A 14245-nucleotide genomic window follows, 5' to 3' on the forward strand; every position below is an offset into this window, starting at 1 on the left:
AAATCAAGAGTCAGATGCTTGACCGACTAAGCTACCCAGGTGCCCCTGGCCCCAGCCTTTATTTTCAGACTCATTATCTTCTGCACACTTCAGACTAAATGATGTTTTCTGAATCCCGCATGTGTCTGGCACATAGCAGGCCAGCCTCCAAAGTCCAGCTTCTACCTCTTCCATTAAAGCCTCACCCAAGTGGAATTTATCATGCTTTCCTCTGTATGAGCCCAGGCCTTTGTTAATATGACCTCTAGCTTTTATTGTAGCTTAATAGAACCACCTTCCTTGCTTAATGGTGAACTTTTTGGAGACAGGAATCTGGTGCTGAACTCAATGCTTTGCTCTTAAATTAGGTAATCAGGAAATTTTATTCAATTGAACTTGTTCCAAGGACACTGGTATCACTCACTAAAGTGAAGGACATGTTGGTATCATCTTATAAGATGTCGCTATAGGCTTTAACTTTTGTGTCCTGCTGTTTTCCTTACATCATCCCTGTGAAGTAGATTTTTTTTTGCCTTTAAAAACTTAGAGATGAGGAAACTCAGAGGCACATTTGTCCAGTCATCCAGCTAAGCTCTGAAGCCAATCAGGGCTCTTTTGACTTGAAATCCACTACTCTCCGCACTCTATCTGGGCCCCGTGGCATCAGACAAGTAGGGGTAAAATGCACTTATTCTGAGAGCTCTCCTTCTCTCTTTGTAAATGGGAGCAATAGTACCGACCACATGGGATTGTTATGAGGGTTAAATGCAATGAAATATGTGAAGTCCCCAGCTCAAGGCCTAGCACTTAGTGGGCAATACTTGGTCTCTTCTCACAAGCTGCAAATTCAAATGGACATAAACAGATAAATACTCAGTTCTGAGATATAGTGGGAAGTAGATGGGACTACACAGGAATATCCTTCTCTTTGTAACCTCTCATAGGTTCTATCCTTTGAGACATATTATACGAAATGTCATTAGACAGTATTTTGTAAATACTTAAGATTTAGCGTTCTCCTTCACCATCACATCCATCCTTGTTCTACCCTTTTCCTGCCTAGTGTGTGTCAAATGCAAGGATTGTAGTTGTATGATTTGTCCAATTTGAAGTCAGACGTTGGTTGAATAATGTCCAAGGCTGGGCTCTTAAAACAAAACAAAACAAAAACCAAACCAAACCAAACTAAACCATAGGTCCTCTCGGATCGTGACTTCAAATAACTATGCAGAGGAACCTATTAAAAGCAAAGGAAAAAGGGGCCCAGGGATGGTAGTTAATTGCAAACCCGAGTGAAATTATTTTTGAAATCTTCCCGGGGTGGGGGGATGTTAAGATTTTTCTGCTGATCCTAAATAGGCTGCGTTTTAAAAAGAAAAGAATTCCAGCTTTGGTGGGCTTGTGGCAAAGGTGACTAGGCGGGTGTCGACCCTGGTTTCCTCCGTCTAGCTCCCCCTTGATGTTCAGAAGCCCGCGCTAGGCGCCGAGGGTCCGCGGAGTCTCGGGCTAGGCCCGGTCCGTGTGCCAGGCCACAAGGTGCCCGTCCAACGCCGGGCTTCCTTCGTCGGGGGCGGGGGGTAGCTTTGGAACAAGGCATAGAGGCGGCTTTCTGGCCCTTCTTTTCGCCGGGGGGCCTCGATAGGGCGGGAGGCCCAGGAGCTAGAGCTGAGCGGCGCGGCAGTGTCAGTAACCCCAGCCTGCTCAGGCACGCCGGCGTCCTCGTTCTCCCCAGTGGGGCCCCGGCGGGTAGCGGGAGCTCGCGACCCCCGCTCGGTGGCCCCGCCCCTCCTCGCGAGCCCCGCGGTGACTTCGACCCTCCCCCAACGCTAGAGGGCCCGCCCCCTCCTCGCGGGCTAACGAGTGTCCTCGCGCGCGCGCGCCCCTTCCCTCGGCCAGAGTGTGAGTGCGTCGCTCTCCCACCTCGGCCCCTCCCTATTGTTTCTCGCCGCCGCCACAAGCCTCCAAACGCAGCCCCTCCCCCCATTGGTGTTTACCGCTCCCCCCTTCCTCCGCCCGGGTTTAACAGGCGCCTTGGGGCCCCCAGAACCAAGGGAGGGGACGCCTGAACGCTTTCCTCTGCGTCTCCTCTTCCCGGTCTCCTCCGCGTCTCTCCCCTGCCCAACTCTCGGGGGTCAGGACTCCATTCAAGACTCCGTCCCTCCCTGCTCCCCTCCCCCCTTCCCTGGCTTCTCCTCGGCCCCCTCCCCTCAGCGGGTCCTCCTTTTTCTCTCCCTCTCCCTCCTCCTCCCCCACCCCATCCCTTCCCCCCCACAATGCAGTTCGCGGCGCGGCGGACATGGCGGTGGAGTCCTGAGCTCGTCGTGTCCCGGCCTCCAGCGGCGGCGGCAGTGACGGCGGCGGCGGCGGCGGGGGGAGCGGGAGCCACTGAGATGAGGAGGCGCCGCGCGCGCCTGTAGCTCGCGGGCCTCGCAGGTACGGAGGTTCCGGCCGCGACGCAGCGCCCGGCGCCGAGGGGGTGTGCTCCGGGAAGGCCAGGCGGCTCCCTGTTCGCCCTCCTCAGGTGCCGAGCCTCGCAGGTGTCGGGGGCTCGGCCCGAGCGTGTCTCAGCCGCCCCCTTGGGGCCTGACACTTCTTTTTTTGCCGGAATGGGCTTCGGGTGTCCCATGGGAAGGCTTAGATAAGGGAGGTAGGGGCGGCGGCGGCCTGGCGGCCTGAGGAGGGCATTGGGGCGCTTTGGGGGCCGAACTTCACAGAGAGGCTGAGGTTCTCGGCTCCCGGCCGAAACCTGTAGACCCGGGAGGCGGATTTTGAGTTAACGGGATTGGTGTGAGCATTCTCTTGGGTCCAGTACGATTCCCTGTCATGTATGCTTTTTCTTTCATTCCCCCCCTTAGATACAGATGTGCACATATAACATGCAAATATACACAGTCATGTAATACATAATAAATATTTTCTCCGGGCTCACCCTTTGTCGGGAAGAGAAAAGGCAGAGGTGTCTGTGTGGATTTCGTTTCTTGCTCGCCCGCCTTCTCTCTCCCCCGCCCCCCAGTCGAATGGTGATAATGAACGCTTTTGACGTGGGAAACTGAGATTCGTATTTGTAAACAGACACCACTAGCTGTGTGTGTTGCACGCCTCTGCGAGAGGTTTCAGGTCCTTTTGGTATCCGGATTGCAAAAGAATGAGATATTTAGACCTGAAAAAAGCACATCGTCGAGGTTTCTAGTCATACCTGAATGGGATGAATTGCTGTTATTTTAACAACGTTGATTGAACATTTTCTTTTCATAAGTTTATGCGATCTTTACTCAGATGAATTTTGAACCTGTGTAAGCTCTTGTTTCGGTGTACCATGTTTCTTCATTTTGATATATTTTTGATACAAAAGTAGTTCCTTATACATGTGACATTCTACTTCATTTTGTGATCTTTTTAGTGTCTAGAAACGCAATTCAAATTGTGTATTGTTGGCGTGCATTTAGTAATTAGCTGTAGTGGATCAGATTACCTTTTGTTTCCAAAACGCCCCTCTCCCCCGCCAAGTCTTGTAGTATCGAAATGTGTAACACTTGGTGAAACAGAACATATCCTGTTTCTAAAGTAATGAGAACTCTTAGCTAATAAAACTGGATAATCCCAACTGGATACGACAATTTAAGAGAGTGCCATACCAGGGAGATGAATTGTGGGATGGTTAAAAAGAAAAAGTTGACTTTTTGTTGTTGGTATCAGTCAGCATGTTCTGTATGTGAGTAAATTGTACGCTGAAATTTTCTTTAGGCTTAGCATCCTTGTAAGGTCTCCTTAAAAATGGGTGCACATTGCATCCTGGTACTTAATAGTCACAACTTGTAAAATTTTGAAATATTGCTTCATTTAGAATGCTTGCTTTAAGATAATTAATGAATTCACTAGTGTCTAGTGTGCTGTGATGCCTTTATAAACAAATTTTAAAGAGTGCTTCTTAAAAACCATATACTTTGGGGAAGATAAGCTTTTTATGCTTTGAAATTTTATGCATTTTATGCTTTAAAAATGTGATGGTTAATATAAACAAAAGAAAGTTGCTTTGAAAAAGAACTCTTTTAGGTAAATCTTCCTGTTATTTGCAATTTTTGACTAGTGTGGAAAATGAAAAAGCTTCCTTGAAATAGTACAGAGGCGGAAGTGAAAGTTATTGACATTTACTGTTTTAAATGTAGCAAATGTCTGAGTAGAAAGAGGAAATTAAGGTCTTTTCATTGTCTTAGGTCAAGTTGTTAGCAATGGAGATAAATTTACAAGATGTTACCATGCACATAAGTTTAGTTCAATTTTGTAATTCCTAAATCACACAGATTTACTTTTATTTTTAGTTCATTTAGCTAGAACAGTACAGTGTCTACGTTATAATTTTAGACCTTTTAACATAAAAATTTATAATTGCAATTATAAATATTTCTGGTTAATAAAAAGCTGTTTAAGGAGAATTTTTATTAGTTCTCAGAGCAGATTCAGTTTAGTAAGAGAACTTTTTTTGACCTCAGAGTTAACCTTGACATGCATAATAAGCATCAATTATGTTGTGTTCCTTTTTTTTTTTTTTTAATGTTGTGTTCTTTATAGAATGTCAAATCAGGATCTGTGGGTAGAGAAAGTTTTTTGAATTTATTTTCTACAGAAAGTTTCTGCTTTCAGATAATAAATAAGACTTATCTATAAATGCTGATGCCAGTGCATTTTGTTTATCCTTAAAAAAAAAATCAGACCATTTTGATATAACAATTCAGTGAGATGTGTTATTTTCTAAAGTAAGCTACAAATGCTGGGATCCATAAAATAATGTTACAAAATTCAGTGAAAGTCATTACTGCAATATGTCCTAAAAAAGAAGAGTTCTTGAAAGACCTAAAACAAGGAAAAAACACTATAGTCTAAAGCAGGATAGATGATATATAGATTTTTTTCTTCTTAATCATAGAAGAATTAAGATTGCTTACACTGAAGTAAGTGAATTAGGATTGTTTACACTAAACTAAGTTTTAATTCTAGAATTCTAGATAATTGTGTAATTTGGGGAAATGTTTAAAAACCAGCATGATGTCCCCAAGTATTTCTTACAAATCCAAAAAAATGCAAAGATGAACAGTTTAGATTTTTTTCCCCCTTAAGTGAGAGATTTAATTTGTATGATGTGTTACAGTTTCTAAATTGTTCTCATATCAAATTAATTCATTGGGTGTCCATAATTATAGTGAGTTAAGGGGGAGAGAAAAGGAAACTGACATTTGAGTAACTGTTTTGGCATTGTGCTAGACATGCTTATGTCTTTTTTTCACTTGTTCAGTGTAACAACCCTATGAAATCTTTTTTTGTAGTTGAGTTCAGTCTCTGCTGAAGATCATAGAGTTAGATTCAGAGCAACTCAGTGTGTTCTTCCTATTACATATGCCCTGTTGCTTTTCAGATGTATAAGTAGTCTCTCAATTTTGTAGGGTAAACTGCCTAAGGTTACTCATTCATTAGTCATTTAATCATTCATCAAACATTTGCATTTGTACATTATGCTGGACACTGGTAGGTTTTAGAGATACAAAATTATTGAAGACAGTCTCTCCCTTCATGGAACTCAGTCTGCATATAATGTAGATAAATTATAACACACTAGACCATGGGAGTTCAGAGGGAAGAAGCTGGCTCTTGAGGGATGAGTAGGAATTTGCCAGGTAGAACAGGGGATAGTCTGGAGGCTGGTCCAGAGCTAAGGAGTAGCCTATGCAAAGATGGTAAGTTGTTATGGGGCTCAGAGTAGGATGAGTGAGAAATCCAATGTGGCAAGAATTGAGGATTTATGGATAGAGTGGTGAGAGAAATGGTTGGAAATACTAGCCAGATAGGGAAGGTTATTGTGTATGTTAAGGCCTTTGGATTTTTATTTTGCCAACAAGATCACCAAGTGAGATAGTGTTTGAGTTGTGATTAGAAGTGTGTTTTCTGACTCCTAGTTTAGTATTTCTTTCTCTTCAGCTTCCTTACCAACAGAGTTTACCCCTGTTTTTGGTGGACGGTCAAGCACCCTTTTTCATGCCATTCTTTTCTCCTCTTTCTTTCTTTCTTTTTTTTTTTAAGATTTTATTTATTTATTTCAGAGAGAGAGCACATGAGAGGGGGAGGGTCAGAGGGAGAAGCAGACTCCCCGCTGAGCAGGGAGCCTGATGCGGGACTCGATCCAGGGACTCCAGGATCATGACCTGAGCCGAAGGCAGTCGCTTAACCAACTGAGCCACCTAGGCGCCCCGTTTTCTCCTCTTTCTAGTTGCTGTATTTCACATAAAACAGCTGGTTTTTTGAGGATCCTGAATGTTAAATTTCTTAGAATATTCTTTTGAGATAAAAATACTTTTGGAGGAAATCACTTGTTATAGTTACTTAGGAAGTTTTTTCATTCCTTGACTTGGGTTGGTTGACTAATTTCTAGTTTAGCACTAGAAAGCAATAGGATGGGGGGTTGGGGAGTGTGGGCTTCCTGCAAGCTCTGTGTTCATCAGCAAAAATGAGCAAAATGCTCATCTTTGCACAAAGCAGCCTGTACTTTCAAGAAATCGGTATGCCTATAAGTCAAATAATAGTCTGGTAGTTTTATTTATTTACAAGGATTTTATTTTTAAGTAATCTCTACACCCAACGAGGGGCTCAAACTCAGAACCCTGAGAGTTGCATGCTCCATGGACGGAGCCAGCCAGTTCCCCCAATAGTCTGGTAGTTTTAAGTGGGTATTTGATTTACAATGATAGGGGGCGCCTGGGTGGCTCAGTCGTTAAGCGTCTGCCTTCGGCTCAGGGTCCTGGGATCGAACCCCACATTGGGCTCCCTGCTTGGTGGGAGGCCTGCTTCTCCCTCTCCCACTGCCCCTTCTTGTGGTTCCTGCTCTCTCTCTCTTTCAAATAAATAAATAAAATCTTAAAAACAACAACAATGATAATAGATAACCTACTGCAATTTTACGATGTGTAATTTCTTTCTAAAGATCTTAAGTATTAACTCAGGTCTTCACAACAACCCTTTTGTATTATTCTCATTTACAGGTGAGGAAAAGAAGTGCAGAAGGGTTAAGTGTCTTGGACAAGATTTCACAGCTAGTTCGATGCAGACTTAGCATTTGAACTCAGGGTGTCTGAGTCTGGAGTCAGAGCTCTTAACCACTACGTTGTGTTTACCTCAAGCTTGGGTTGTCAAAATTTGGTATGCAGAGGGTGTTAAGTTCAGTATAGTTACATAGGTTGTCAAAAAATACATTGTAAGAAAAAAATATATTTTAATAATGTAAAGTGTGAATTATACATATAATAGTGAAATCTGTTTACATTTTGTCAGTCTTACCTGTACACTGTAGTTTAAATAACTGTCATTAAAATTGCTCAGTCAGGGGCACCTGGCTGGCTCAGTTGGAAGAGCATGCTATTCTTGATCTCAGGGTCATAGATTCAAGCCCTGTGTTCAGGGTAGAGATTACTTAAATAAACTTTAAAAAATTAAAGTAAAATTGGGGCGCTGGGTGGCTCAGTCGTTAACCATCTGCCTTCGGCTCAGGTCATAATCCCAGGGTCCTGGGATCAAGCCCCGCATCGGGCTCCCTGCTCCGCGGGAAGCCTGCTTCTTCCTCTCCCACTCCCCCTGCTTGTCTTCCCTCTCTAGATGTGTCTCTCTCTGTCAAATAAATAAAATCTTTAAAAAAATAAAAAATAAATAAAAATTTAAAGTAAAATTGATCAGTTATTAAGTATTTAAGTGTTAGGTTAGGCTAGTGGTATTCAAACTCTGGGGACCTTTTTGAGGGGTTCTCTGAGTCACAACTGTTTTCATAGTAATATTAAGATAATATTTGCCTTTTTCCCTCTCCTGTCATCTAGAATGTGGAGTGATGTCTATACTATATGTGAAAACATTGCTTTGATGGCTGATTGAGTACGTAATAGTGTATTCTTTGTTAAAAATTTTTCTTTGAGGTATAGGTTACAGTATCAGAAGACTCATCCTTTTAAAGTATAGAGTATAGTATATATTCATAAGGTTCCGTAACTATCACTGCTATCTAATTCCAGAACATTTTCATCTTTCCAAAAAGAAACCCTGTGCTCATTAGCAATTACTCCAAGCCTTTGGCAAATACTAAGCTGTTTTCTGTCTGTGGATTTGCCTGTTCTGGAATCATACGTGTGGCTTTTTGTGCCTGACTTCTTTCACTAAGCATAGTGTTTTCAAGGTTTCTCCATATTATATTATGTATTAGCACTTCATTCCTTTTTATAATATTGCATTCTTTGGAATGTGTTCTACGGAGATACCATGTTTTGTTAATCATTCATCATTTAATAGTCATTTGGGTTGTTTCCACTTTTTGGCTATTATGAATAATATTGCTGTGAATATTCATGTAAAAGTTTTTGTGTGAGGGGTCTGGGTAGCTCAGTTGGTTGAGTGTCTGACTCTTGATTTTGGCTTAGGTCATGATCTCAGGGTCATGAGATTGAGCCCCGAATTGGGCTCTGTGGTGAGTGTGGAACCTACGTGGGATTTTTTTCTCTCCCTCTCTCTCTGTTCCCACCCCCCATGCTCTTTCTCTTTCTCCTTCTCTTTCTCAAAAAAAAAAAAAAAAAAAAAAAAGTTTTTTTGTGGATGTATGTTTTCATTTCTCTTGGATATACACTCAGGAGTGGAATTGCTGGGTGTTTTGATGCATTTATGTTTAAAGATTTTATATTTATTTATTTGGGGGGGAAGTGTGCATGCTTGTGAGTGAGTGGGGGAGGGGCAGAGTGAAAGGAGAGAGACTCTCAGGCAGACTCTGTGCTGAGCTTGGAGCCTGAGGCCCTGAGATCATGACTTGAGCTAAAACCAAGAGTCAGCCAAGGGTCGGATGCTTAACCCATTGAGCCACCCAGGCACCCCCATTTATGTTTTAACTTTATGAGGACCTCCCAAACTATTTTTCCAAGAGGCTGCACCATTTTGTATTCCCACTAACAATGTATGAGAATTCTATTTTCTCCACATCCTCACCAACACTTGTTATTGTTCATCTTCTTAATTATAGCCATCCTAGTGGGTGAAGTGGTATCTCTTTGTGCTTTTGACTTGCATTTCCTTAATAATTAATGATGTTGAGCATCTCTTCATGTGCCTCTTGGGCTTTTGTATATCTTATTTGGAGAAATGTCTGTTCACATCCTTTGCCCATTCATTTATTTATAAAGATTAAAAAAAAATTTTTTTTAAAGATTTTGTCAGAGAGAGAGTGAGTGCAAAAGCAGGGGGAGTAACAGGCCAGAGGGAGAAGCAGGCTCCCTGCTGAGCAAGGAGGCAGATGCTTAACCTACTGAGCCACCCAGGTGTCCCTATTTTTAAATATTTTATTTATTTATTTGAGAGAGAGAGCAAGAGTGGGGGTGGGGGAAGGGCAGAAGCAGAGGGAGAAGCGGACTCCCCGCTGAGCAGGGAGCCTGATATGGGGTTCAATCCCAGGACCTGAGCTGAAGGCAGACACTTAACTGACTGAGCCACCCAGGTGCCCCTCCTTTTCCCATTTAAAAAATTAGGTTTTTTTTTTATTGTTGAATTGTAAGAGTTCTTTATGTATTCTGGATACTGGACTCTTATCAGATATATGATTTGCAAAAGTGTTCTCCCATTTTCTTTAAAAAAAATTTTTTTTAAGACTTTATTCTTGGGGCACCTGGGTGGCTCAGTTGGTTGGGCGACTGCCTTCAGCTCAGGTCATGATCCTGGAGTCCCTGGATCGAGTCCTGCATCAGGCTCCCTGCTCGGCAGGGAGTCTGCTTCTCCCTCTGACCCTCCCCCCTCTCATGTGTTCTCTCTCTCTCTCTCTCATTCTGTCTCAAATAAATAAATAAAATCTTAAAAAAAAAAAAAAGACTTTATTCTCATCCATTTGAGAGAGAGAGAGAGAGAGAGCACAAGCAGGTGGAGAGGCAGCAGGAGAGAGAGAAGCAGGCTTCTCACTGAGAAGGGAGCCCGATAACGCGGCTCCATTCCAGGACCCTGGGATCATGACCTGAGCTGAGGGCAGATGCTTAACCAATTGAGGCACCCAGGCACCCTCTTTTTAAAAATTTTAAAAATTGTGGTGGGCGCCTGAGTGCCTCAGTCGTTGAGCGTCTGCCTTTGGCTCAGGTCATGATCCCAGGGTCCTGGGATCGAGTCCCGCATCGGGCTCCCTGCTCCAAGGGAAGCCTGCTTCTCCCTCTCCCACTCCCCTTGCTTGTGTTCCTGCTCTCGCTATCTCTCTCTCTCTGTCAAATAAATAAATAAATAAAATCTTAAAAAAAAAATTTAAAAAATTGTGGTAAAATATATCTAACATAAAATTTACCATTTTAAACTTTTTATGCATACATTCAGTGATATTAGGGACATTCACATTGTTGTGCAACCATCACCGCTGCCCATCCCCTGAACTTTTTCATTTTTCACAAACCAAAACTCTTTTCCCTTTAAGCAATAGCTCCTTAGCAACTACCATTCTACTTCTGTCGCAATGTATTTGACTGCTCTGTGTAATTGGAGTCATACAGTGTTTGTCCTTTTGTGACTGAAATTTCATTTAGCACAATGTCTTCAAGGTTCTACCATGTTGTAGCTTGTATTAGAATTTTCTTTTAAGGCTGAATGATTATTCTATTGCATGTATATACTACGTTTTGTGTATTCATCTGTTGATCAGACTTTGGTTGCTTCCATCTTTTGGCTATTGTGAGTAATGCTGGTGTGCACATGGGCATACAAATATCCGTTTGAGTCCCTGCTTTCAGCTCTTTGGGTGTATACCCAGAATTGGAATTGCTGGTTCATATGGTAAATTTACATTTAATTTTTGGAGAATTTGCCATATTGGTTTTTTTTTTTTTTTCATTTTCTTTTTTTTTTTAAAGATTTTATTTATTTGTCAGAGGCAGCACAACCAGGGGGGAGTGACAGGCAGAGGGAGAAGCAGGTTCCCCACTGAGCAAGGAGCCCGATGTGGGGCTCAATCCCAGCACCCTGGGATCATGACCTTAGCAGAAGGCAGACTCTTAAACGACTGAGCCGCCCAGGCATTCTGGTTTTTTTCATTTTCTTGAGTAAAGTATGTTTTTGAAGCATGTTAAGTTTTCAGTTTTGATAAAGTCTGATTTATGTGTTTTTTCTTTGTTTGCTTTGCTTTGGGAGTCATACCTGAGAAATTATTGCCTAATCCAAGATTATAAAAATTTATACCTCTGTTTTCTTTTAATAGTTTTATAGTTTTAGCTTTTACATTTAGGTCTTTGATCCATTTTGAGTTAATTTTTGTATGTGGTGTGAGGTAGAGGTCCATCCAGCTTTATTCTTTTACATGTGGGTGTCTAGTTGTTCTACCATTAATTGACAAGACTATTCTTTCCCTTGTTGAATGGTCTTGGCATCCATGTTGAAAATCAGTTGATCATAGGGGCACCTGGGTGGCTCAGTCGTTAAGTGTCTGCCTTCGGCTCAGGTCATGATCCCATGGTCCTGGGATCAAGCCCCACATCGGGCTCCCTGCACCGCAGGAAGCCTGCTTCTCCCTCTCCCACTCTCCCTGCTTGTGTTGCCTCTCTCGCTGTGTCTCTGTCAAATAAATAAAATCTTAAAAAAAAAAAAAAATCAGGGCGCCTGGGTGACTCAGATGGTTAAGCGTCTGCCTTCGGCTCGGGTCATGATCCCAGGGTCCTGGGATCGAGTCCCACATAGGGCTCCTGGCTCAGCGGGGAGCCTGCTTCTCCCTCTGACCCTCTCCCTTCTCATGCTGTTTCTCTCTCACTCGCTCTCTAAAAAAAAAAAAATCAGTTGATCATAAATGTCTGTGTTTATTTGTGGATTCTCAGTTGTTTCTGGATTCTCCTTTGAACTGTATGTGTATTCTAGTGCCAGTACCACCCAGTCTTGATTATTGTAGCTTTGTATAAAGTTAGCTTTGTTCTTTTTCAAGATTGTTTTGGCTATGTAGAGTCCCTTGCAATCTGATAGGAGTTTTAGGATCAGCTTGTCAGTTTCTGCCAAAAAAAAAAAAAAAAAGCAGTTGGAGTTTTGATAGGAATTGTGTTGAATCTGGTGATTAAAAGTGGGGAGTATTGTTATCTTACTATTAAGTCTTCCAATCCATGAGTATGAGATGTTTGTGCATTTACTTTCATTTCCATTAAATAGGCCTTTACCTATTTATTTCAACAGTGTTTTATAGTTTTTAGTGTACAAGCTTTGTACTTCTTTTGTTGAATTTATTCCTAAGTATTTTATTCTTTTTGATGCTATTGTAAATGGAATTGTTTTCTTAGTTTCATTTTTGAATTGTTCATTGCTAGTGTATAGAAATACAACTGATTTTTGTATATTGGTTTTGGAGAGTAACCTTGCTGGACTCATTTATTAGCTCTGGTGGTTTTTTGTGGATATCTTAGGATTTTCCTTATGTAAGATCATGTCATCTGCAAATAGACATAGATTTACTTCTTCCTTTCTGACCTGGATACTTTTTATTTCTTTTCTACCTGGGTAGTACAGTGTTGAATAGAAGTGGAGACAGTGGACATCTTGTCTTGTTTCTGTTCTTAGAGGAGAGAACATCTAGTCTTACACTATTAAGTATGATGTCACCTGTGGGTTTTTCTTAGATGGCCTCTGTCAGGTTGAGGCAGTTTCTTCCTGTTCCTGGTTCATTGAGTGTTTTTATCATAAAAGTTTGTTAGGTTTTATCAAATGCATTTTTGCATCTTTTGAGATGACTGTGGTTTTTGTCCTTTATTCTATTAATGTGGTATATTACATTGATTAATTTTCATATGTTGAACCAACCTTGCATTCCCGGGACACATACCACTTGGTGTCCTGGTCTATAATCATTTGGTTTGCTAGTATTTTGTTTAAAATTTTTGCATCTATATTCATATGAGACATTGGTCTATAATTTTCTTGTGATGTCTTTGTCTGGTTTTGGTATTAGGGTAATACTGGCCTTATAGAATGAGTTAATAGTGTATTCTTGTATTTGAAAAATTTCTCAGTTAACGAGTAGCTGTAACCCACACACAAAAAAGTTCTTTGGATCTTCAGTAATTTTTAAGAATATAAACACATCCATGGGGCACCTGGGTGGCTCAGTTGTTAAGCATCTACCTTCGGCTCAGGTCATGATCCCAGGGTCCTGGGTTCGAGCCCCACATCGGGCTCCCTGCTCAGTGGGAAGCCTGCTTCTCCCTCTCCCACTCCCCCTGCTTGTTTTCCCTCTCTTGCTGTGTCTCTCTCTGTCAAATAAATAAATAAAATCTTAAAAAAAAAAAAAAAGAATATAAACACATCCTGAGATCAGAAAGTTTGAGCACTGCTGGTTTGGGTGAACAGACCTACCTTCGTGCCTATGCATTGAACCCCAAATTGGGACTCTTGTTTCTTATAGTCCTAAACCAGTCCTGTTTGTGTCACTTTAGGCAAGTCATAAACTTAGGGTGCCTCATTAGTGTATAAAATGGATAGGCGCCTGGGTGGCTCAGTCGTTAAGCGTCTGCCTTTGGCTCAGGTCATGATCCCAGGGTCCTGGGATCGAGTTCCACATAGGGCTCCCTGCTCAGCAGGAGGCCTGTTTCTCCCTCTCCCACTCCCCCTGCTTGTGTTCTCTCTCTCACTGTGTCTCTTTCTGTCAAATAAATAAAAGAATCTTAAAAAAGAAAAGTGGAAATACTGGGGCACCTGGGTGGCTCAGTCGGTTAAGCGTCTGCCTTTGGCTCAGGTCGTGATCTCGGGGTGCTGGGATTGAGCCCGGGCTCCCTGCCTAGCAGGGAACCTGCTTCTCCCTCTTGCTCTGCCCCTCTCCTCTGCTTGTTCTCTCAAATAATAAAAAAATAAAATCTTTATAATGGAAATACTATAAGACTGTATTAACTTCATAAACGTGTAAAGATAAATGAACATACTAAACATGTATTAGCTGATGCTTTGTATCTTCAAAAAATTTTTTTTTAGAACTGAAAAATTTGTAAGAGCTCTGGATATTTTTGCAGGAACTTGTGTTATTATGTGATAGTGTCTTGAATTTTTTTTTTTTTTAAGATTTTGTTTATTTATTTAATTGACAGGGAGAGAGAGAGAGAGAGACAGCGTGAGAGGGAACACAAGCAGGGGGAGTGGGAGAGGGAGAAGCAGGCTTCCCTTGGAGCAGGGAGCCTGATGCGGGGCTCAATCCCAGGACCCTGGGATCATGACCTGAGCTGAAGGCAGTCACTTAACCAACTGAGCCACCCAGGCATCCTGA

The 14245-nt window shown here is 42.1% G+C and overlaps 1 protein-coding gene across 10 annotated transcripts in view; it reads left to right on the top strand.

Moving 5' to 3' along the window:
* The first annotated feature begins 2240 nt into the window (after positions 1 to 2240).
* TUT4 (terminal uridylyl transferase 4) overlaps positions 2241 to 14245 on the top strand; it is a 125683-nt gene continuing 113678 nt past the window's right edge. For 7 of the 10 annotated variants that reach the window (XM_035018548.1, XM_035018543.1, XM_035018547.1 and 4 more), the window contains exon 1: positions 2241 to 2412. The gene's annotated coding sequence lies outside the window, so the exon portion shown is untranslated. The remainder of the gene's footprint in view (positions 2413 to 14245) is intronic. The other 3 variants (XM_035018551.1, XM_035018550.1, XR_004681673.1) reach the window with 2 other exon arrangements.

Source organism: Mirounga leonina, unplaced genomic scaffold, assembly GCF_011800145.1.
Source record: "Mirounga leonina isolate KUSES-001 unplaced genomic scaffold, KU_Mleo_1.0 Mir_173, whole genome shotgun sequence".
Classification (NCBI taxonomy): domain Eukaryota; kingdom Metazoa; phylum Chordata; class Mammalia; order Carnivora; family Phocidae; genus Mirounga; species Mirounga leonina.